We start from the raw sequence: 25,221 nt of genomic DNA, 5'->3' as shown, positions 1-25,221 counted from the left end.
ATAATACCATATATAAATCCCACTGACCCTATGCCACTTTTACATCAGCACATATAATAATTTTCTCTATAAGCCAATGTGTAATTTGTAGGCCTACAGGGTATTGCATTGGGACCAATAGAATGGGCGGAGTAGAAAGTGCTGCTGGGAATTCAGACCAGTACAAGACCAGTAGGGTCTGTAGAAGGTTTTAATTTACTCAACGTGTGCCACCTTATCTTATATAAAGTAGTAATTATCTTTAGTTTAAAATTTTGTAACATAATTGTTCCATAATACACTATGCAAAGCTGCAAAAAAATGACTGATTTCGTATCGTACACATAGCGTTTTACCGCATAATTTTTATTTTGAAGGCTAAATCAGAAAACCGGAAATGTTGATGTTGTTGCAGGAACGCTAATGTTGCTGCCGTGACGCTAACTTTGGGCAGCACGCTACAGTCACCTGGGAGGATGAAACACCCGTGAAGCGCGCCAATGCATGGACAATTCGTATCAGTGGTGTAAAGTACTTCAGTAAAAATACTTTAAAGTACTACTTATGTCGTTTTTTTGGGGTATCTGTACTTTACTTTACCAACTTTCACTTTACTACATTTCCTAAAGAAAATAATGTACTTTTTACTCCATACATCTTCCCTGACACCCAAAAGTACTGGTTACATTTTGAATGCTTGGCAGGACAGGACATTTTCAAATTCACGCACTTATCAAGAGAACATCCCTGGTCATAAGTATTGCCTCTGATCTGGCGGACTCACTAAACACACATGCTTCGTTAGTAAATTATTTCTTAGTGTTGGAGTGTGCCCCTGGCTATCCGTAAATAAATTTAAAAAACAAGAAAATGGTGCTGTCTGTCTGGTTTACTTAATATAAGAAATTTGAAATTATTTATACTTTCACTTTTAATACTTAAATATATTTTAGCAATTACATTTACTTTTGATACTTAAGTATACTTAAAACTAAATACTTTCAAATTTTACTGGGTGACTTTCACTTTTACTTGATTCATCTCCTATCAAGGTATCTTTACTTTTACTGAAGTATGACAATTGGGTACTTTTCCCACCACTGGTTCATATTATACAGCAGTCACAGAATTTCTAAACCCAGAGGCGCAACATCGCGAGACTTCCGGGAACGCTTACGAACAGACCACACCGGGGTTTGGAGTTTGAGAAGTCAATGACAGAAGTGAACAATTCGTCCTTGGTTGTTAATTTTCTCGAAATCTAAAGGCACAACCTAGATTCGAGACAATGTCTTAAGTAGTTGAACATATTACTCCAACCTCGTGAAAATGACAAACTGACACGTTTTAATTTTCGGAAAAACAGCTGTCGAAAGACATGCACGTGCGCAGTTCGGCGCGAGAGACCTTTTGACGTGTTTCGTCGCATGAGCTTTGCTTATGCCAACATCGCCATGACATCGCCTACAAGTGTGATCGAGGATTTCTATTGGAGAATCAGTTTTAGCTTATCTTCATAGTATACCAAATATTTGTTATAACTAACTCAAGATAGACCAGAGACAGAGCCTGTCGTTTCCAGTGGGAGCATAAAAATCATAGTGGGCAGAACAAACAAGAAGGTGGGCAGAGCCAAGCACGAGTTAGGAGATCCTATTGGCGCGTTCTAGCAAAATTTGCATATTTCCGTTTGGGAACGACTACTCTGTGAAGTGCGCGTGTGCAATAACTAAATTCGCCCATGCAATGCTTCGAAAGAACGCTTTTTTTGTGTGACTTTGGCAAAGGGTAAAGTCTACCAAACTTAGTCCACTCTATTCATAACAGACTCTTGTTTTGGAAACGGAAAACTGTATTGAGATTAAATGTTTCATTTGATGAGAGAATTTGCAGAAAGTCTGCCAAAATCCATCTCGCTCCATCTTCTCTCACTGACTGCCACTGGGCATCCTCTCATCTCATAACACCGGATGCTTCACATTTATACATCCGTTGAAATATCTCATTGTGACAGTAAGGTCTTTGTGACTGTTTTCTAACTGTACTGTCTTTGACTCAGTGGCATGGACGGCGATGGCAAGACTTCGAAATAATTATTTACACATTACCTGGGATGAATGTCAATAGTTTAAAATCCATCCATCTGCATTAATCTGAACACAGGTGAACATATTGTGTTGGTTACCTGCCTAGTGCCTACCTGGTATTTGCTGTGACCTCTACATTTCTTTGAAATCAGTGTAGATGAAGAAAAGGAGACCAGGAAATGAAGTCTCTTTAGATGCAATCTTGGCCTAGTAATGCAATACTATTCAGCTGGTAAAATCTCTGTGATATTCTTCGTTTAATTCTTTGTTTAATCTTTGTAATTACCAGGCGAGTAATAAGACTACTTTCATCTTCCACAGAGTTACGTTTTAAAAGTTATAATAGGTCAGGCTACTGAATAACTGACCAGTTACTAAATGTTCCATCTTGTGGCAACAAGGTTTGCGGATCCTGTTTTGAAGCTAACAGCTGATTGGACAAACAGATGATAACTGCCTCACACCATTGATGATCATCTATACAACATTAATTCCGGAGAGAGCCTTAATCTCAGAGACGGTCCAAAATCAACCACTCACCACTAGCCCTTCTAGGTTTGCAGAACTAAAATAATTGAATAAGTGTAAGTGATGTAACCAGGAAGCTCCCTGCTCAGCGTTCAACACCATAGTGCCCTCCAAGCTTGTCACTAAGCTTGGGACTGTGGGACTGAACACCTCCCTCTGCAACTGGATCCTGTACTTCCTGACTGGCCAACCGTGGGTGTTGAGAATAGGCAACAACACCTCTGCCATGCTGACCTTCAACAAGGAGGCTCCGCAGGGTTGTGGATCCTCCTGTACTCCTTTTTTCCCCCCACAAGCGTGTGGCCACACACGACTCCCAAGTCCATCAAGTTTGCTGACGACACGATGGTGGTAGGCCTGATCACCAACAGCGACGAGAACTGTCAGGACAACATTCTCTCCCTCAACGTCATGATGACCAAGGAGCTGATCGTGGACTACAGCAAACAGGGGGGGGTTGAGCTGCACCATTGAGAGCATCCTGACTGGTTGTATCACCATCTGATATGGCAACTGCACCACCTGCAACTGGAAAGCTCTACAGAGGGTGGTGCGGACCGCCCAGCGCATCACTGTGCGGCTATCTCCCATCCATCCAGGACATACATGCCAGATATGCCAAAGACTCCAACCACCCAAGACAACAAGGTAAAAATCTGTCGTTCTACCCCTGAACAGGCAGTTAGCCCACAGTTCCTAGGCCGTTGGTTACCTGCCTAGTTGGTTACCTCAATGTCATTGAAAATAAGAATTTGTCTTAACTGACTTGCCTAGTTAAATAAAGGTTAAAAAAATGGCTAACTACTACTCCCTCTCACAGACTCTATGACCATCCACAGGTCTTTACACACTCAGACACAACCTACACTGCTGCTAAATTGTTTGTTGGGTTCTGTGTGGCTCAGCTGGTAGAGTATGGTGCTTGCAATGCCAAGGTGGGTACAATTCCCACAGGGGACCAGTATGAAAATGTATGCAAGTTGCTACTGTAAATTGCTCTGGAAAAGAGTGTAGACTAAAATGTGATTAGATTTATTATTCCAATACGCTGCTGTCCATTGATTTCCATTACAAATAGTATTTATCCAGCTACTGGTCACTATTACTCCTGTTTACATGTATATTGCATATTACCATTGGATTTGAAATTATACAATGACCATGAGGTTAAAGTGCAGATTGTCTGCTTTAATATGAGGGTGTTTCATCCATATCGAGTAAACCGTTTACAAATTTCAACACTTTTAGTTTATAGTCCCCCAATTTTAGGGGACCAAAAGTATTGGGACAAATTCACTTATATTTGTATTGAAGTTGTAAAAAGTTAAGTAGTTGGTCCCGTAGTCATAGCACGCAATGACTACATCAAGCTTGTGACGAGAAATGTTTGATGTATTTGCTGTGCCCAATAGAAATGAATGGTAAGTAATGTATTGTGTCATTTTAGTCACTTATTGTTAATAAGAATATAATATGTTTCTAAACACTGATACATTAATGTGGATGATACCATGATTACGGATAATGCTGAATGAATCATGAATAATGACGAGTGAGCAAGTTAGTGGCATAGATTCACTTTGTGGAATACACTTATGTGGACACTCCTTCAAATTAGTGGCTTCGGCTAATTCAGCCACCTGTTGCTGACAGGCGTATAAAATCGAGCTCACAGCCATGCAATCTCCATAGATAACATTGGCTGTAGAATGGCCCGTAATGAAGAGCTCAGTGACTTTCAACTTGGTACCGTGCTAAGATTCCACCTTAACAAGTCAGTTTGTCAAATTTCTGCCCTGCTAGAACTGTCATTATCAACTGTAAATGCTCCTATTGTGAAGTGGAAACGTTTCGGAGCAACAATGGCTCCACCGCGAAGTGGTAGGCCACACAAGCTCACAGAATGGGAGAGCAGTGCTGAAGAGAGTAAAAATCGTCTGTTGTTGAATGCAACACTCACAGTTCCAAACATACTCTGGAAGCAACGTTAGCACAAGAACTGTTTGTCGAGAGCTTCATGAAATGGGTTTCCATGGCTGAGCAGCCACACACAAGCTTAAGATCACCATGCGCAATGCCAAGCATCGGCTGGAGTGGCGTAAAGCTTGCCGCTAACGCATTCTCTGGAGTGATGAATCACACTTCAGCATCTGGCAGTCCAACAAACAAAAATCTGAGTTTGGCAGATGCCAGGAGAATGCTACCTGGTCTGGGTCTGTTTTTCATGGTTCAGGCCCCTTAGTTCCAGTGAAGGGAAATCTTAACGCTACAGCATACAATGACATTCTAGACCATTCTGTGCTTCCAACTTTGTGGCAACAGTTTGGGCAAGGCCCTTTCCTGTTTCAGCATGACAATAGCAAAAAGCGAGGTCCATACAGATATGGTTTGTCGAGATCAGTGTTGAAGAACTTCACTGGCCTGCACAGAGCCCTGACCTCAACCCCATTGAACACCTTTGGAATGAATTGGATGCCCGACTGCAAGCCAGGCCTAATCGTCCAACATTAGTGCCCGACCTCACTAATGCTCGTGGCTGAATGGAAGCAAGTCCCTTGCAGCAATGTTCCAACATCTAAGTGGAAAGCCTTCCCAGAAGAATGGAGGCTGTTGTAGCAGCAAAGGGGGACCAACTCCATATTAATGCCCATGATTTTCAAATGAGATGGTCCACGAGCAGGTGTCCACATACTAGATGGCCAAAAGTGTACAATTTACCCCCCTCCAAAATGCTACCCTCTCCTGTTATTGTAATGGTGAGAGGGTAGCATGTCTCGGAGGTATGATATTTGTGCATCCGTAACTTTCTTACCCATCATTATTCACAATTAATTCAGGATTATCAGTAACCATGGTAGCATCCACATTAATATAAGTGTTTAGAAACATATTCCATTCTTATTTACAATAAAAGTGACTCCAAAATGACACAATACATTATTTACCACTAATTTCTGAAACTCAACAAACAGCAAATGCATCCAACAAATTTGTAGAGTCACAAGCTTGGTGTAGTCATTATGTGCTATGAATATGGGACCAAATATTTAACTTTTTACTACGCATCTATGTGAATTTGTCTCAATACTTTTGGTCCCCTGGGGGGGGGGGGGTACAGTACAAAAAGTGCTGTAGATGCTAAACAGTTGACCCAATATGGGTGATATGGGTGAAAATACCCTCAAATGAAAGCTGACAGTCTGCACTTTAACCATAGTCATTGTTCGTATCATTTCAAAAGAGCCAAAACAAAAACAGAAGTGTCACAATTCTTTTGGAGCTCATTGTTCATCCACTTTTTTTTTTTTTTTTTTACACATATAAACCCAACTCATCCACTCCAGTAAGGTACTGGCGCTGACCTGTATATACAGTGCATTCGGAAAGTATTCAGAACACATTTTGTTACATTATAGCCTTATTCTCAAATTGTTAAATAGTTTTTCCCCTCATCAATCTACACACAATACCCCATAATGACGAAGCAAAAACAGGTTTTTAGATTTTTTTGCAAATGTATTAAAAACAAAACACTGAAATACCACATTTACATAAGTATTCAGACCCTTTAGTCAGTACTTTGTTGAAGCACCTTTGGCAGCGATTACAGCCTCGAGTCTTGGAAATGACGCTACAAGCTTGGCACACCTGTATTTGGGGAGATTCTCCCATTCTTCTCAGCAGATCCTCTCAAGCTTTGTCAGGTTGGATGGGGAGTGTCACAGACCGCTATTTTCAGGTCTTTCCAGAGATGTTCGATCAGGTTCTGGCTGGGCCTCTCAAGGACATTCCAAGACTTGTCCCGAAGCCACTCCTGCATTGTCTTGGCAGTGTACTGAGGGTCGTTATCCTGTTGGAAGGTCAACCTTCGCCCCAGTCTGAGGTCCTGAGCACCCTAGGGCAGGTTTTCATCAAGCATCTCTGTACTTTGCTCCGTTCATCTTTCACTCGATCCTGTCTCCCAGTCCCTGCCGCTGAAAAACATCCCCACAGCATAATGCTGCCACCACCATGCTTCACCTTAGGGATGGTGCCAGATTCCCTCCAGACGTGGCGCTTGGCATTCAGGCTAAAGAGTTTCATCAGACCAGAGAATCTTGTTTCTCATGGTCTGAGAGTCCTTTAGGAGCCTTTTAGCAAACTCCGAGCGGGCTGTCATGTGCCTTTTACTGAGGAGTAGCTTCTGTCTGGCCATTACCATATAGCCCTGATTGCTGGAGTACTGCAGAGATGGTTGTCCTTCTGAAAGGTTCTCCCATCTCCACAGAGGAACTCTGGGACTCTATCAGAGCTCACCTCCCTGACCAAGACCCTTCTCCCCCGTTTACTCAGTTTGGCCAAGTGGCCAGCTCTAGGAAGTCTTGGTGGTTCCAAACTTCTTCCATTTAAGAATGATGGAGGCCACTGTTTTCTTGGGGACCTTCAATGCTGCAGAAATATTTTGGTACCCTTCCCCAGATCTGTGCTGCGACACAATCTTGTCTCGGAGCTCTACGGACAATTCCTTCAACCTCACGGCTTGGTTTTTGCTCTGACGTGCACTGTCAACTGTGGGACCTTATATAGACAGGTGTGTGCCTTTCCAAATCATGTCCAATCAATTGAATTTACCACATGTGGACTCCAATCAAGTTGAAGAAACATCTCAAGGATGATCAATGGAAACAAGATGCACCTGATCTCAATTTTGAGTCTCATAGCAAAAGGTCTGAATACTTGTGTCAATAAGGTATCTGTTTTTTATTTGTAATACATTTGCAATAATGTCTAAATAAAACTGTTTTCACTTCGTCGTTATTGTGCGTAGATCGATGACGAAAATGTTTTATTTCATCCATTTTAGAACAAAGTTGTAACGTAACAAAATGTGGACCAAGTCAAGGGTTCTGAATACTTTCCGAATGCACTGTACTTGCATTCTCGTGTTCTTTAACTCTCATCGTAGTTCTTGTGTGGCTTTTATTCTAACTTTCATTTTTTATTATATTTTTTCTATGATTATCACTGCATTGTTAGGAAAGAGCTCTCAAGGTAAGAATTTCACTGTACACCTGTTGTTTCCTGTGTGCACGTGGCAAATAAACGTTGAAACTTGAACTCATGATCTATCCAGTTGTTGTACCCGAACAAAGCCTCCCATCCCGTGTGTGTGCGTGCGTGTGTGTGTGCTTTACTCAGACAGTGGAACACTCTGCTTTTACAGACGTAATTTAAGTCTTTGTACAAAATGTACAAGAAGTGTTAGACACATGGAAAAGCAACATACATTGAAAACACTCAATGTAAAAATAAAAAAAGCCAGGTGTTTTTTGGTGCTAAAATTACACTCACTTATTGCTGCAGCGAGTTGGGCTAGGAAAACACAGGAGACATCAACATAACTATACTAAATTAACAAAATAGCTGAAATCTGGTTTCCCACCACTGTCACAGTACCACCATTTGAAAAAGGCAAGGGCTATGCCTCAAGAGTGAGGATTAGTGTACTCTCATGTTCAAATCTGGCAACAGTTGACAAATAAATACATAAATACTACTATGCATTTGTAAATCACAGAGCCATGGCAGAGCATAGTCATATGGCTGAATGTGTACTGTCATTTTCTGTAGTACAGAGAGGGTCATCTTGGTTGTCACCTGGTAGTAGGGCAAGGCTGCAGAAATAGAAGAGGCTCAGTCTGGTGACTATGGACATGACAGAAAATGGTAGCTTCGAAAAATAAATGGTACTCAGCCTCTGCAAGGCAGAACTAAAAATGAACCAAACACTAATACATTTTTTCTTATTTTTTTAAGCAAAAATAATTAGGTTTATGTAGAAACAAGCGATGTTTTGCATTTGGATATTATCCTCTCCTTTAAAATAGTTAAAGCTTAAAAAAAAAAATACAAATTAGTATAAACTCCTCCCATTACACCCAGATTAAATGTAGGCCGATGTTGGTGACAAAAAAACTAAGAAAACCTGGGGAGAGCTCACAATGGAGATACTATAGATAATAACATACATATAAAATATACAATCTGAAATATATTTTATATATATGAAATTGTGTTAGGGTTTAATATATTTTACTTCAAAACATTAGGATGGGATGTCTGCTAATTTTCCTTCTTAAATTCTATTATATATAAAATCATAGGAAAGTAAAGCAAAACAAATTAATCAACGGACAAACAAATGTGGGAAAATGGTAACTAAGCAACAGATGGCAGCCTCGCCCCCTCACCCCACCCCTACCCAGGGTGCACCAGCACGGGGTGGGGGAGGGGGGTGGCTGAGGCCTGCCTAGCTGTACAGCGCAGTGAAACATACCTTACATCTTAGCTCATTTTATACGTACAGTCGTGATCAAGGCACAGGGATCTTCTACAAGTAATTTTTTGTTCAATAAAGTTGTACAAAATAATACATTTTACAGTCTGTACAAGAATAATAGTCCAGCAGTAAAATAAAGACAGACAGACTGAATGCTCGGAGGCTGGGAGACAGGAGAGGTGGCAGGGATGTGTAGGTGGCAGGGACAGGGATGTGTAGGGGTAAGTGATGAGGGCAGGACTGTGTGTGTGTGTGTGTGTGTGTGCGTGCATGTCATGTCTGTCCTTTGCTCCCTCAACTTTTTCCTTGTTAAATAAAGTTGGTCTATAATCTCCAGGTGTGGAAATAGTTCCGTGTTTTGTGAGCAGGAGTCTGGTAGCAGCGGGAAGGGAGGGAGAAGGAGAATAGACGGGGTGATGTGGGAGGTAGGAAACAGGGATAAATGGTGCACAAAGGCAGATCACACACACAGTGTACACCAACACACAACATGGGGCACTAACAAACTTAAAAGTTGACTTGTGTTATTACAGGAATATATAATATTTATATATATATATACACATATATAAATATCTATCTATATATATCTATATATATACACACATATATAAATATCTATCTATATATATATAATATATATATAGCTTGGATTTTTTTGCACTGCATGACGTTCACTGTATGCATGAATTCATGTATTATATGTTGAGATTTTCCTCATTGATTCCAGAAAAGCAAGTCATGTGACAGTCTTGTGTCCGAGTCACACTCAGTTCTACATGCATCCATCCATCCCCAGGCAGAACGTGCTCACAACCCACTTCTTTATTGGTTGCATTTCTACATTTTTCCTTCCCAGAGCCTTCTTCAGTGTACTGTACATACTGCATCTCTCGAGGACAACTCTTGCCAGAGTAACTGAAGACTGTGTGTGTGTGTGTGAGAGAGAGGAATGAATGTGAGACACTGAAAATGAGAGAGGGTTTCCTTGCGTTTGTTTTTGAGAGCGAGAGTGCGCGAGGAAAAAAGCCACGGATTGCACATTGCAGTCCTGAGCACAGTTTCAAAGTGCAGTGGCGCGTTCAGCAGTCCTGGTTTGTTACAAGTACAGTACTGTGTTTAGGAGTCTGTTGGCTTGTTACAGGTACAGTACGGTGTTTAGGAGTCTGTTGGTTTGTTACAGGTACAGTACTGTGTTTAGGAGTCTGTTGGCTTGTTACAGGTACAGTACTGTGTTTAGGAGTCTGTTGGCTTGTTACAGGTAGAGTACTGTGTTTAGGAGTCTGTAGGCTGCACTTTCACTTTCTTACTTTGAAACACAACGTCCCCAGGAGAAGGTGTTTGTTTTTCAGGATGGAAGGGGAGGGCTGGTTGAGTGACGAGGGGACTAACTGATCAAGGATAGGCAGAACACCGGGAGTCTATCCTCCCACTCACATCACAAGAGCTCATATTGCCGTAGGTGCATCCTCTGAATGATGTCCCGACAGTCGTTAAAGACACGCCGGATGTTTTCAGTGTCCACTGCGCAGGTGAAATGGGGATAACAATAGTGCCTTCCATCTCCGCTGGCTGTGCTGATCCTCTGAAAAGGTCACACAAAAGAGAAGGGATTCATTATCACATATGGTTGTGTGCATATTGGCCTGACTTCTATACACATTTGGTCCTACTACAGTCTCACAATATGCTTGGTTTCTTACACAAAAAGGTAAACAAAAAAGTGACTAGACATGAATGAATGTACCAGAAACTCATCACGTATGAAGTACTTTGCCCTTGTGACACGAGGATCCTCCCCTGGCTCTGGTGTTGCTGGTTGGGAAGGAGAGAGACATCAAACCCAGTGGACATCACTTATATACCAGCATCTGTTTAATCTGTTTAATCACTGTATACCAGACATTTTCATTTCTATCAGTAAAATAATCCATGTTAACAAGATTCATTCTTCACCAGAGAAGAGTTCGCAAAGTGTTCCGAAGTGTTCAAAGTTATATTATTACAATTGTTACATTTACAGATAAACTTGAAACGTTGCCAGTCTTGAATAGTTCCAATAGAGAGTTGCTCAGGAGTATTACTGTTTCCCTTACCATCATCTGGTGTAGTGTAGCGCCCAAACTCTGGGAAGTACTCTTCAATTTTAGATTTCCCCGCAAGCACCTTCTCTGCTAGCAGATCCTGTTTGTTCAGGAAGAGGATGACAGAAATGGTCCGCAGCCACCTGAGGAGAAAAACAACAACAAAGGGAGTTGAAGTGGATGTATTCAAATCAATGACATTTTAAATTAGCATAAAAAGGTCAACAATCCATATCGGCAACTGCTGTGGTTGGGAATCACACAAAACAACAGTATGTCAAGGACAGGAGTGGCTTTGTAAGTGGGAGAGAACTGAAAGTGGTAGAGGCCAGAGAGGTCTTGCCTGTTGTTCCAGATGTTCTTGAAGAGGTTGAGGGCCTCCTGCAGTCGGTTGGTGTGATTGTCTTCCCGGATCACCATGTTGTAGCTGCTACTGGCTACCACAAAGATAATGGCTGTCACATCTGGAGGGACAGACAGACAAGGAGATAACCACCACTGGGTTAGACATGATACTGGACATGGATGTGAAGGTGGATGTATCACATGCCATTTGCTTATACACTAATTGGAGGTAGAAATACAACAGCATTAGATGGTGCAGAGACCTTACCATTAAAACACTGAATCCACTTTCGGCGTTCATCCCTCTGACCTCCAACATCAAACATACTGGGAGAGGAGAAAAGACAATGAGAGTTACTTACTGCCCAATATATCCACTGATATCAAGTAGTAGAAACACAGAGGGATCAACAGTTAACTAGGGTATTCATCTTGAAGAAAAATGGCTGCCATTTCAAACTCACTGAAAATTCACTTTGTCTACTTGGAATCTTGTCTCAAAAATCCCCGAAGTCAGTACTCTGCATCTCAACAGGTCCTGATCAGTAGGAGAGAAGTCACTCTGCTTCACAATTTCAATCTTTTCTAGAAAGCTGTAAAAGAGGATTACACATTTATTGACAGATATTAAAGGACACAATGTGATATTTATAGAGTATATTGTGCATACAACTGACAGAAATACATAATTAGTACTATACCCAAATGGACAATACTCCAAGAAATATAACAATATTCTTCATTCATGAGAGACAGATGACCAAAACCCACACAGTACCCAGAATTACCAAACATCAGCCTACCAACTCTGAAACATTCTCAAACCAGAACTATTGTCAAATACCAAAACCTCACTGGGTGCTGCATTTGAGACATTAGATTTATGGTATCTGTCTGTGAATTCAGCCAACTACATGTTTCACTATACATTTCCTGTCAAACTAATCAGACCGTAAACATTCTCAAGATGGCACTAGCTAGCGGTCATTCTGCCACTTGGCAAATTCCATACCAGGCAGATTGAGACTCGGGGGAGGGAGTCTTTAGTCTCCAACCAGTAAAGCAAAAAGACAACACTTCCACAACCGACCAGCAGAGGGGTGTATTTATTCCAGATCAGAGGTTTGCAGTGTGAGTCACCAGCCGTTTGCTCTGTCAGACACTGTAGTCACTGGAGCTGCTGCTGTAGTAGTAATAGTGAGGGGGGGGACTCTGTAAATGTTATATGCATATAGTTGAACCATTAAATATGTCTACGCTGAATTTAGAGAGCTTATGACTGACTGTTGTGCCTTGTTGTGGCCAGCCAGCAGACGGATCGGATCCGCCCCTCCCTCTTTTTCTACATGTGAACCTGTACCCTAAGTGTGGACAGCCGTCATTGGTCCAGTCTACTGGGCAGAATGGTGTGACAAGCCCAACCTCACACCATGGTCATAGGCTACACATTTCAATATCAGAGAGGTATTGTGTGTTGTGTCGTCCCAACAGTCAAATACAATGACTGCTGTCTGAAATGAAGGTAGCAACTGCTAAATTCCAGTGAAGTGTAGTGATTCAGGGCATTACTGAAGATCCCCATGGAGACCAATAAACTTTGATTTGATTGGAGACTAGCTGTAGGAATGTGAGGCCTGGTAACCCGTCTCATGTCCAGAACCCCAACATGGACAATCAGTGTGCTGCTTGGCTGCCTCTCAGGGAAGAGGTATATAACCCTCTGATATAACTAGGAATGTGACACACTGGTGTGAAATGTGACCAGAGGCCTGCAGGTCACACACAGAGAGAGGAGGGGGCTGGCTGGCTGGCTGGCTGGCTGGCAGGCAGGCATTCACATAGACAGACATTCACATAGACAGACATGCTTCATGCTCACACACGCACTCGTGCGCAGAGCCAGCTAGCTACCACCTCCCTCTTGGGGCTGAGTGGCAAGGCTGTTCTCATACCACAACTGCTCTGATGTGCCCACGGATCCAGTCCAAATACACATCTCAATTTTAGAATTTCTCCCTATTAATAGAGCTAGTCCTATAATAACCCTTCCCCAGTAGTCAGACTGAATAATGATGTAGAAACACTAACCTGGTGTGCTTTTATTGGTGGCAGACTGACGTTTGTTTTTATATTTTCTTTAACTAGTTTGGTGATCTCAAAAGTATTTCTGGGATATAGTTTGTGTCCATCTGTCCAGCACTGGTAGATGGAAATTTAACTTATCACCCCAGCCTTTGAGATTTCCAGTAATGTCAGTATCTTTAACTTTATATTTAACTTGAAGTAACAATAGCCTAAGTTTAATAACAGAGACATGTGCTACAAAGCAGGCTACAATGTGGCATAACTTAATAGCTCTGGGGCATAGCTCCAAAAATCTTAAAAGACAACACACACACACTGAATCACATGAATTATATAACAATGATTATTTGTTGACATTTTCCACCAAAGAAAATATATGGGATCTACTGATGCCAACCGATAACATTGTACAGTCAAATTGTTAATGGGTCAAGTTCACCTCATTGAACTAAAACCATGTAAAATAAATAATTTAAAAAAGGTCAGAATTTTGAGGCATTGTCCTCTCACGATTTTCTATTTTCAACAAAAGGTTAAACACATTCTGGTTTGTACAAAATGGGTTTAGTACAACATGGGTTTGCCTATTGTTGGTTAAGAGTCCTAATCATTTTTCTACTTCGGATGAAAGACGTGTAAGGAGTATTTCTAAATGTTTCCCTACATCTCATAATGTCATCCACTGCATATCTGGACTTGTTTCTCAGCCGTCCCCCAGCCTATAACTGATCCACCACACATTGTTAGAGAAAAGACAACTCCGAGCCAGCCTTTCCAATAGATAATAATATTCCACTGAGCAGTGAGCAGTGTCATGGCGGTGTTTGCTAGCTGAGCACATGCGCAGAAAGAGACATGTGACCATGTCAAGATGCTCGATCAGGAACAGAGAGTGGACCTGGAACATACATGGATACATTGATACAGAGATTAACCATGCAAGTCTACCATGCAAGTCTCCAAGTCTATCAGTTTTGTAATACATTTGAAACGTGGCTTAATACATATTCCTTGAATATGAATGTCCTGATCCTAATCTTTACAAAAATGTTGATTACAGATTGTAAATAGTATGATAATTAAACAAATGACATTGGATCATCATTATTATAACTACATTAAATATATTATTGCAAACCACCCACTATTTCACTATCCCTAACATCCCTCCGTATTTAAAGACACACACACACACACACACACACTGAAGACGCTCTGACACAGAAGAGAGGGAGAAAGGGAGAAAAGAGAGAGAAGACATTACAGAGCTGCTCCAAAAATAGCTCCCTGGCGCCCTGGCCTCCAGCTTGGTTGTTATGGTGACAGAACCACAGGCGCTATAAATAGACTATCAGCTCCAAATCTTTAGTGACTGGAGTGGGGCCTGAGAGAGGGAGAGACAGACACAGAAAAGAAAGAAAGAGAGAGAGAGAGAGAAGAGAGCAGGGAAAGAAGAAAATATGGGGAGGGAAACGTGGAGAGAGACCAGCAAAGGGAGGGTGAGAGCCCCCCCCCCCCAAAAAGGGCTGTTGAGCACAGAATGCTGGAAGTAGAGAGGGGAAAGTGGTGACAGGCTCTAAACAGCAGAGCATTCTAGAAATAACAACTGTCTGGCAACACGGGCTCTAAACAGGAGAGCATTCTAGAAATAACAACTGTCTGGGATCGCAACAATGTAACTACGTACGCAGACCAGGGGTATATTCATTAGTCGGAATCTGTTTTGCAACGGACATGTTTAAGGTTTACTCTGCGAACCAAAAACTGAAGCAAACAGAGCAAGTGGGACGAAACCGGGAGGGACCTACCTGAATTTGTCCAGCTGCATGGTTGTAACACTGTAGTGCGTCTCACAATTTTCCTGGAGTGTATCCATTAGTCTCGTTTTCATAACAAAACATTTCGTAACAGAAAATGTTTTGCAATGGAATCCGACTAATGAATACACCCCAGGAAAGAGACGCGCGACAATGCTATGGCCATGCACCTGGAACCAACAACTGTTTACCTATTCTCACACTGGAAATGCAGTCAGCTAGATAAATAGGGAGGATTTTATATGCGTGCAGTGTGTGCGACTACACGAAAATACCCACACACAAACTCAGGCCTTTCAGTTTGAAAAGCCATCTTACGCTCTCCACCAACCCTGTTTCCAGTGAAACCTCTCACCCGCCCTCTCTCTCTTTGCCTCCCTCTCTCCTTCCTTCTCTCCCTCATGTGATGACTCAGTCCCAGCCATTTCCTGCAGAGACACTACTACAAACTGGATGGAGAGAGAGAAAGAGAGAGAATGGGAGAGAAGAGTTTACCAAGTGAACAATGTATAGCAGAAAAGTCAAGATAGTGTGGCTTTGAGAGAAAGTAGAACTGACAGACCAGACTGAATGGTCTATAGCTCCGTTGATACATATGTCAGTGGCCAGTCGGCTCGGCCAGGGGTTCTCAAACTGGGGTCGCGGAGGTACTGCAGCAGGTCAACGGCCAGATCGAAAAATATTTAGTCACATTGTTTACGTTTCATGAAAAACATTACTAACAACAACAGATTTAACGAATGTTGGCCAAGGGATCCGTGGAATAAGTTTAGAGGGTGTAATATAGTACAATGTAATATCATTGTGTTATCTAAAATGTATGTTCTTAACCCTGGGCAAAATGGGTCTGGGAGGCTCACAGGGATATTGGTATCCACAGTACTCTACCAATTATACATTTTAGAACGTAATACTTACTGTATTGCCCTAAAACATTTTTGATTTTATAATGACATAAATGCACTGTAATTTAAGCTTTAAACTTGCAAAATGTGTAGAATTACAGGACATGAGCTTTAAAGCTGCAACAACAAAAATCTCTGCCGAAGGACTATACTTTTTTGAATAGCAGGAAATTAGCTTGAAAACGGCACACATTTCTCTCCAATGCCAGGAGGTGGGCCTTTCAGGAGTGGGTTGAGTCACTGATGTGATCTTCCTGTCTGGGTTGGCGCCCCCCCTTGGGTTGTGCCGTAGCGGAGATCTTTGAGGGCTATACTCGACCTCGTCTCAGGATGGTAAGTTGGTGGTTGAAGATATCCCTCTAGTGGTGTGGGGACTGTGCTTTGGCACAGTGGGTTGGGTTATATCCTTCCTGTTTGGCCCTGTCCGAGGATATCATCAGATGGGGCCACAGTGTCTCCTGACCCTTCCTGTCTCAGCCTCCAGTATTTATGCTGCTGCAGTTTGTGTCGGGGGGCTAGGGTCAGTTTGTTATATCTGGAGTACTTCTCCTGTCTTATCCGGTGTCCTGTGTGAATTTAAGTATGCTCTCTCTAATTATATCTTTCTTTCTCGGAGGACCTGAGCCCTCGGACCATGCCTCAGGACTACCTGGCATGATGACTCCTTGCTGTCCCCAGTCCACCTGGCCGTGATGCTGCTCCAGTTTCAACTGTTCTGCCTGTGATTATTATTATTTGACCATGCTGGTCATTTATGAACATTTGAACATCTTGAACATGTTGTGTTATAATCTCCACCCGGCACAGCCAGAAGAGGACTGGCCAACCCTCATAGAGAGGAACCAGGCTAGGTTTCTTCCTAGGTTTTGGCCTTTCTCTGGAGTTTTTCCTAGCCACCGTGCTTCTACACCTGCATTGCTTGCTGTTTGGGGTTTTAGGCTGGGTTTCTATACAGCACTTTGAGATATCAGCTGATGTACGAAGGGCTTTATAAATACATTTGATTCAATTTAAAATGTTCCTTCCCAGGGCCCGAGACTTGTTTCACACACTGCCGAAGTCAGATTAAAACTCCTTGTATACTATTTTATCTCACTAAAGAAGAATTTGCTATCACATATGGGGTTCCTGGCCCCAAAAAGTTTGAGAACCCCTGGCCTAGGCTACTCCACACAGCCCTTTTTCCTCAGCATTCCTAAAGCTGTCCACATCAGCCTGAGGGGAGCAGCTCAACAACCTCTCTCTGCGGCATCGCACCTTCCCTTCCCAGTCCTGTTCACTGAATTATGTCGTGCGTTTAGGTACAAATCTTATCAGGGAAACTGAGATACAAATGCAAAATGAAGCCAAGTTTATCAAGTTTGATATGGAATACAGAATTAGTACAAAGCAAACACAATTTTGACTCGAGGGACACATTGGGCTTTTTAAAAACCAGCGGAGGGCAGATTTGTTCATCAAAAGCAATTTGCGGGCCAGAAAAGGGGAAGTTATTTGACATTTTTTATTTAACTATCTAGTTTCGACATTCAAGAGTGGCCTGGAGTGTTTTGTACACTCCTCCCCACCCATGATTTTGACAGAGCAATGAGCAGTGTGATTGTCAGACAAGACCGTAATACTCCTAATACACAGGGAAAGAGCTTTTTATTTTGAGATTCATTTCTGTGACATTCATGTAGGACTGAGATTTATGTAGGTAAACCTCTCACTAGGTCTCAACCACAGATCAAAACTACTTGACATGTTGTTTTGGGTATCTGTTTGGTTTAGTATCTATACTACCATATCGTCTATACTGTATGTTGCTGTTGGAACTCAAGGCACTCCCCAAATTGACCCCCAATTCATAACGGGATCCGGTAAAAGTTTGCTCTCAAGAATCTGTAACGTAACATGTTTTATCAAATCAAATTTTATTTTGTCACATACACATGGTTAGCAGATGTTAATGCGAGTGTAGCGAAATGCTTGTGCTTCTAGTTCCGACAATGCAGTAATAACCAACAAGTAATCTAACTAACAATTCCAAAACTACTGTCTTATACACAAGTGTAAGGGGATAAAGAATATGTACATAAAGATATATGAATGAGTGATGGTACAGAGCAGCATAAGCAAGATACAGTAGATGGTAGCGAGTACAGTATATACATATGAGATGAGTATGTAAACAAAGTACAAAGTACAAACATAGTTAAAGTGACTAGTGATACATGTATTACGTAAGGATGCAGTAGATGATAGAGTACAGTATATACGTATACATATGAGATGAATAATGTAGGGTATGTAAACATTATATTAGGTAGCATTGTTTAAAGTGGCTAGTGATATTTTGCATCCTTTCCCATCAATTCCCATTATTAAAGTGGCTGGAGTTGAGTCAGTATGTTGGCAGCAGCCACTCAATGTTAGTGGTGACTGCTTAACAGTCTGATGGCCTTGAGATAGAAGCTGTTTTTCAGTCTCTCGGTCCCAGCTTTGATGCACCTGTACTGACCTCGCCTTCTGGATGATAGCGGGGTGAACAGGCAGTGGCACGGGTGGTTGTTGTCCTTGATGATCTTTATGGCCTTCCTGTAACATCGGGTGGTGTAGGTGTCCTGGAGGGCAGGTAGTTTGCCCCCGGTGATGCGTTGTGCAGACCTCACTACCCTCTGGAGAGCCTTACGGTTGTGGGCGGAGCAGTTGCCGTACCAGGCGGTGATACAGCCCGCCAGGATGCTCTCGATTGGGAATCTGTAGAAGTTTGTGAGTGCTTTTGGTGACAAGCCGAATTTCTTCAGCCTCCTGAGGTTGAAGAGGCGCTGCTGCGCCTTCTTCACGATGCTGTCTGTGTGAGTGGACCAATTCAGTTTGTCTGTGATGTATATGCCGAGGAACTTAAAACTTACTACCCTCTCCACTACTGTTCCATCGATGTGGATAGGGGGGTGTTCCCTCTGCTGTTTCCTGAAGTCCACAATCATCTCCTTAGTTTTGTTGACGTTGAGTGTGAGGTTATTTTCCTGACACCACACTCCGAGGGCCCTCACCTCCTCCCTGTAGGCCGTCTCGTCGTTGTTGGTAATCAAGCCTACCACTGTTGTGTCGTCCGCAAACTTGATGATTGAGTAGGAGGCGTGCGTGGCCACGCAGTCGTGGGTGAACAGGGAGTACAGGAGAGGGCTCAGAACGCACCCTTGTGGGGCCCCAGTGTTGAGGATCAGCGGGGTGGAGATGTTGTTGCCTACCCTCACCACCTGGGGGCGGCCCGTCAGGAAGTCCAGGACCCAGTTGCACAGGGCGGGGTCGAGACCCAGGGTCTTGAGCTTGATGACGAGCTTGAAGGGTACTATGGTGTTAAATGCCAACTTGTCGTCGATGAACAGCATTCTCACAGAGGTATTCCTCTTGTCCAGATGGGTTAGGGCAGTGTGCAGTGTGGTTGAGATTGCATCGTCTGTGGACCTACTTGGGCGGTAAGCAAATTGGAGTGGGTCTAGGGTGTCAGGTAGGGTGGAGGTGATGTGGTCCTTGACTAGTCTCTCAAAGCACTTCATGATGACAGAAGTGAGTGCTACGGGGCGGTAGTCGTTTAGCTCAGTTACCTTAGCTTTCTTGGGAACAGGAACAATGGTGGCCCTCTTGAAACATGTGGGAACAGCAGACTGGTATAGGGATTGATTGAATATGTCCGTAAACACACCAGCCAGCTGGTCTGCGCATGCTCTGAGGGCGCGGCTGGGGATGCCGTCTGGGCCTGCAGCCTTGCGAGGGTTAACACGTTTAAATGTTTTACTCACCTTGGCTGCAGTGAAGGAGAGTCCGCATGTTTTCATTGCAGGCCGTGTCAGTGGCACTGTATTGTCCTCAAAGCGGGCAAAAAAGTTAGTCAGTCTGCCTGGGAGCAAGACATCCTGGTCCGTGACTGGGCTGGTTTTCTTTTTGTAGTCCGTGATTGACTGTAGACCCTGCCACATACCTCTTGTGTCTGAGCCGTTGAATTGAGATTCTACTTTGTCTCTATACTGACGCTTAGCTTGTTTGATAGCCTTGCGGAGGGAATAGCTGCACTGTTTGTATTCGGTCATGTTACCAGTCACCTTGCCCTGATTAAAAGCAGTGGTTCGCGCTTTCAGTTTCACGAGAATGCTGCCATCAATCCACGGTTTCTGGTTTGGGAATGTTTTAATTGTTGCTATGGGAACGACATCTTCAACGCACGTTCTAATGAACTCGCACACCGAATCAGCGTATTCGTCAATGTTGTTGTCTGACGCAATGCGAAACATATCCCAGTCCACGTGATGGAAGCAGTCTTGGAGTGTGGAATCAGCTCGGTCGGACCAGCGTTGGACAGACCTCAGCGTGGGAGCTTCTTGTTTTAGTTTCTGTCTGTAGGCAGGGATCAGCAAAATGGAGTCGTGGTCAGCTTTTCCGAAAGGAGGGCGGGGCAGGGCCTTATATGCGTCGCGGAAGTTAGAATAACAATGATCCAAGGTTTTGCCAGCCCTGGTTGCGCAATCGATATGCTGATACAATTTAGGGATTCTTGTTTACAGATTAGCCTTGTTAAAATCCCCAGCTACAATGAATGCAGCCTCAGGTTGTATGGATTCCAGTTTGCAAAGAGTCAAATAAAGTTCGTTCAGAGCCATCGATGTGTCTGCTTGGGGGGGGGAATATATACGGCTGTGATTATAATCGAAGAGAATTCTCTTGGTAGATAATGCGGTCGACATTTGATTGTGAGGAATTCTAAAATCAGGCGAACAGAAGGATTTGAGTTCCTGTATGTTTCTGTGATCACACCACGTCTCGTTAGCCATAAGGCATACGCCCCCGCCCCTCTTCTTACCAGAAAGAAGTTTGTTTCGGTCGGCGCGATGCGTGGAGAAACCCGCTGGCTGCACCGACTCCGATAGCGTCTCTCCAGTGAGCCATGTTTCCGTGAAGCAAAGAACGTTACAGTCTCTGATGTCCCTCTGGAATGCTACCCTTGCTCGGATTTCATCAACCTTGTTGTCAAGAGACTGGACATTGGCGAGAAGAATGCTAGGGAGTGGTGCACGATGTGCCCGTCTCCGGAGTCTGACCAGAAGACCGCCTCGTTTCCCTCTTTTACGGAGTCGTTTTTTGGGGTCCCCGGCTGGGATCCATTCCGTTGTCCTGGGTGAAAGGCAGAACACAGGTCATATTCTTGGTCGTACTGATGGTGAGTTGACGCTGATCTTATATTCAGTAGTTCTTCTCGACTGTATGTAATGAAACCTAAGATGACCTGGGGTACTAATGTAAGAAATAACATGTAAAAAAAACAAAAAACTGCATAGTTTCCTAGGAACGCAAAGCAAGGTGGCCATCTCTGTCGGCGCACGGTTGTTAAGGAATGAAAATGTAGCACTCAGCCAGAGAAAGACATTTTGACAACACAATAAGTAATATACTTGCAACAACAGCCATTTCATAACTTCTTGGCCTAATATGTGACGCCCATGAGGGGGTGGTAATCTATGTGGTATAGAATGAAATGAGGCAGATACATGAGGCTCCCGAGTGGCAGAGCGGTCTAAGGCACTGCATCTCAGTGCTAGAAGCATCACATCACCCTGGTTCAATCCTGGGCTGTATCACAACTGGCCGTGATTGGGAGTCCCATAGAGCAGCGCACAATAACTACCTAGTCCTTATCACTGCTACAGAGAGGGGGGAACACTACCAAGTCCTTATCACTGCTACAGAGAGGGGGGAACACTACCAAGTCCTTATCACTGCCACAGAGAGGGGGGAACACTACCAAGTCCTTATCACTGCTACAGAGAGGGGGGAACACTACCAAGTCCTTATCACTGCTACAGAGAGGGGGGAACACTACCAAGTCCTTATCACTGCTACAGAGAGGGGGGAACACTACCAAGTCCTTATCACTGCTACAGAGAGGGGGGAACACTACCAAGTCCTTATCACTGCTACAGAGAGGGGGGAACACTACCAAGTCCTTATCACCGACACAGACAGGGGGGAACACTACCAAGTCCTTATCACCGCCACAGAGAGGGGGGAACACTACCAAGTCCTTATCACCGCTACAGAGAGGGGGAACACTACCAAGTCCTTATCACCGCCACAGAGAGGGGGGAACACTACCAAGTCCTTATCACTGCCACAGAGAGGGGGGAACACTACCAAGTCCTTATCACTGCTACAGAGAGGGGGGAACACTACCAAGTCCTTATCACTGACACAGAGAGGGGGGAACACTACCAAGTCCTTATCACTGCTACAGTCCTTATCACCGAGAGAGGAACACTACCAAGTCCTTATCACTGCTACAGAGAGGGGGAACACTACCAAGTCCTTATCACTGCTACAGAGAGGGGGGAACACTACCAAGTCCTTATCACTGACACAGAGAGGGGGGAACACTACCAAGTCCTTATCACTACTACAGAGAGGGGGGAACACTACCAAGTCCTTATCACTGCTACAGAGAGGGGGAACACTACCAAGTCCTTATCACTGACTACAGAGAGGGGGAACACTACCAAATCCTTATCACTGCTACAGAGAGGGGGAACACTACCAAGTCCTTATCACTGCTACAGAGAGGGGGAACACTACCAAGTCCTTATCACTGCTACAGAGAGGGGGAACACTAACAAGTCCTTATCACTGACACAGAGAGGGGGAACACTACCAAGTCCTTATCACTACTACAGAGAGGGGGAACACTACCAAGTCCTTATCACTGACACATAGAGGGGGAACATTACCAAGTCCTTATCACTGCTACAGAGAGGGGGAACACTACCAAGTCCTTATCACTGCTACAGAGAGGGGGAACACTACCAAGTCCTTATCACTGCTACAGAGAGGGGGAACACTACCAAGTCCTTATCACTGCTACAGAGAGGGGGAACACTACCAAGTCCTTATCACTGCTACAGAGAGGGGGGAACACTACCAAGTCCTTATCACTGCTACAGAGAGGGGGGAACACTACCAAGTCCTTATCACTGCTACAGAGAGGGGGGAACACTACCAAGTCCTTATCACTGCTACAGAGAGGGGGGAACACTACCAAGTCCTTATCACTGCTACAGAGAGGGGGGAACACTACCAAGTCCTTATCACTGCTACAGAGAGGGGGAACATTACCGAGGGAGGATTTTCACTTTCCCTCACTAACCCAGACAGATTTCATTCCATGCCGACACCATCATTGATGCTAAAGTTGTCTCTCTTTCCCCAACACACACACACACACACTAATTCTTTCTCCTTCTGCAGCTAGCCTGAGTTAAAAATAGCTCTCCCTCTCCCCTTCTCCGTTTACATAAGTACACAGCGGGGGGAGGGGAGCACTTCCGGTGTGGCTACCCAGCCCAGCATCTGATCCACAACACAGGCTGGGCTGCTGGGTGTGGGAGACTGGAGGAGGGCTGACATACATACCCCGCAATGCAGGAAAGACCTCCATCTATATGTCTCTCCCCCTTTAGCCTGCACCTAACTGTCTGTCTACCTGCCTGCCTCTCCGTCTGTCGTCTTCCTGCCTGTCTTTGACGTTCCAGGAGCGGCTCGCATCCCCCCACCAACAGCATCCATCTTCCAAGAACTATGGATTCATGTGACCAGTGCATGACTTATAACATAGTCAGGTCTGACAGATACTGTAGAGTGAAACAACAGCCACACTGTAGAGTGAAACAACAGCCACACTGTAGAGTGAAACAACAGCCACACTGTAGAGTGAAACAACAGCCATACTGTAGAGTGAAACAACAGCCATACTGTAGAGTGAAACAACAGCCATACTGTAGAGTGAAACAACAGCCATACTGTAGAGTGAAACAGCAGCCATACTGTAGAGTGAAACAACAGCCATACTGTAGAGTGAAACAACAGCCATACTGTAGAGTGAAACAACAGCCATACTGTAGATTGAGGATGCCATTGTCAGCTGGACAAATTTAATAAGTCAGCAACAAAGCAGTTAAATGAAAATAAAAATGTATACTTAACCTGTCCTGAAGTTTGAGTCTGTGTGTGTGTGTTTCATAAAGGGGCAAAGAGTGGGTGGGTACTTACTACTGTGCACAGTCGATCAGCTGGTACTCATTGGATCTCTCAAAGCAGGCCTTCACCCCCTCGTCTTGCCATAGGGTCTTAGCATGCTCATAGAACTCCTGCAGAACAACACAACACAGAGAACTGGATCAGGCCAGTATATGGGTAGACAGTTAAACCGGTTGCCAACTTGGACCCAACTCAGATTAGAAAAGTCCTTCAACATTATTTACATTTCAGGTATTCATTTCATTTAGGTAATAGAAAATATAGTCCTAGGCCCTACCCCCGCGGCCCACCTGTACATCTCAAATTATTGGATAATTGAGCGATAGTTCACCTACATACAGTACGTAGGATCTTAATTTTAGCCAGTTTCCTACAGCAGGAAAATAATCCTTGAGCAACAGGAAATGTGAATTATGTGGATTATAGAAGGGTTGGTTGTTTAGGGAAAGGGATATCTAAGTCAGTTGCACATCACGGAAAGCAATCCACCAAAATGTGTCGTCCGCATTTAACTCAAGCCCTCTGAATCAGAGGGGGGGGGGGCTGCCTTAATCAATGTCCAAGTCATCAGTGCCCTGGGAGAAGTTGTTGTTTGGGGTTAAGTGCCTTGTTCAAGGGCAGAACGGTAGATTTTTCCACCTCGCCGGCTCTGGGATTTGAACCAGCAACCTTTATGTTACTGGCCGCGCACTCTTAACTGCTGGGCTACCACTAGCAACTACAATGTGTGCACAGCTATGGGGAAAAACAGAGTGGTTATCGCGACGTTGTCAGCCAACCCGTCTATAATTAATGGGCATTTTTGTATGGGTTGATACATTTTTCCTAAGGGAAAATCAAGTCTGAAATTATAAAGTGGAAATTCCAAACTTCAGAAGCCTTTTTAAACTCCAAATACACTACATGTTCTACATGTCTTTAGCCTATCAGAAGGTAAGATGAAGAAACAATGCTTGTCTAAATCTATCCTATCTAACCTACCCAGGCTTTTGCTCTAGTCATATTATA

General features: G+C 43.6%; 1 pseudogene; it reads right to left on the bottom strand.

The window, feature by feature from the left end:
* Positions 1-7,786: 7,786 nt before the first annotated feature.
* Positions 7,787-25,221, bottom strand: part of LOC135540307 (guanine nucleotide-binding protein G(s) subunit alpha-like) — a 39,340-nt pseudogene continuing 21,905 nt past the window's right edge.

The sequence above is a fragment of the Oncorhynchus masou genome, chromosome 5 (assembly GCF_036934945.1).
Source record: "Oncorhynchus masou masou isolate Uvic2021 chromosome 5, UVic_Omas_1.1, whole genome shotgun sequence".
NCBI lineage: Eukaryota > Metazoa > Chordata > Actinopteri > Salmoniformes > Salmonidae > Oncorhynchus > Oncorhynchus masou.
This window is presented reverse-complemented; position numbering and strand designations above follow the sequence as displayed.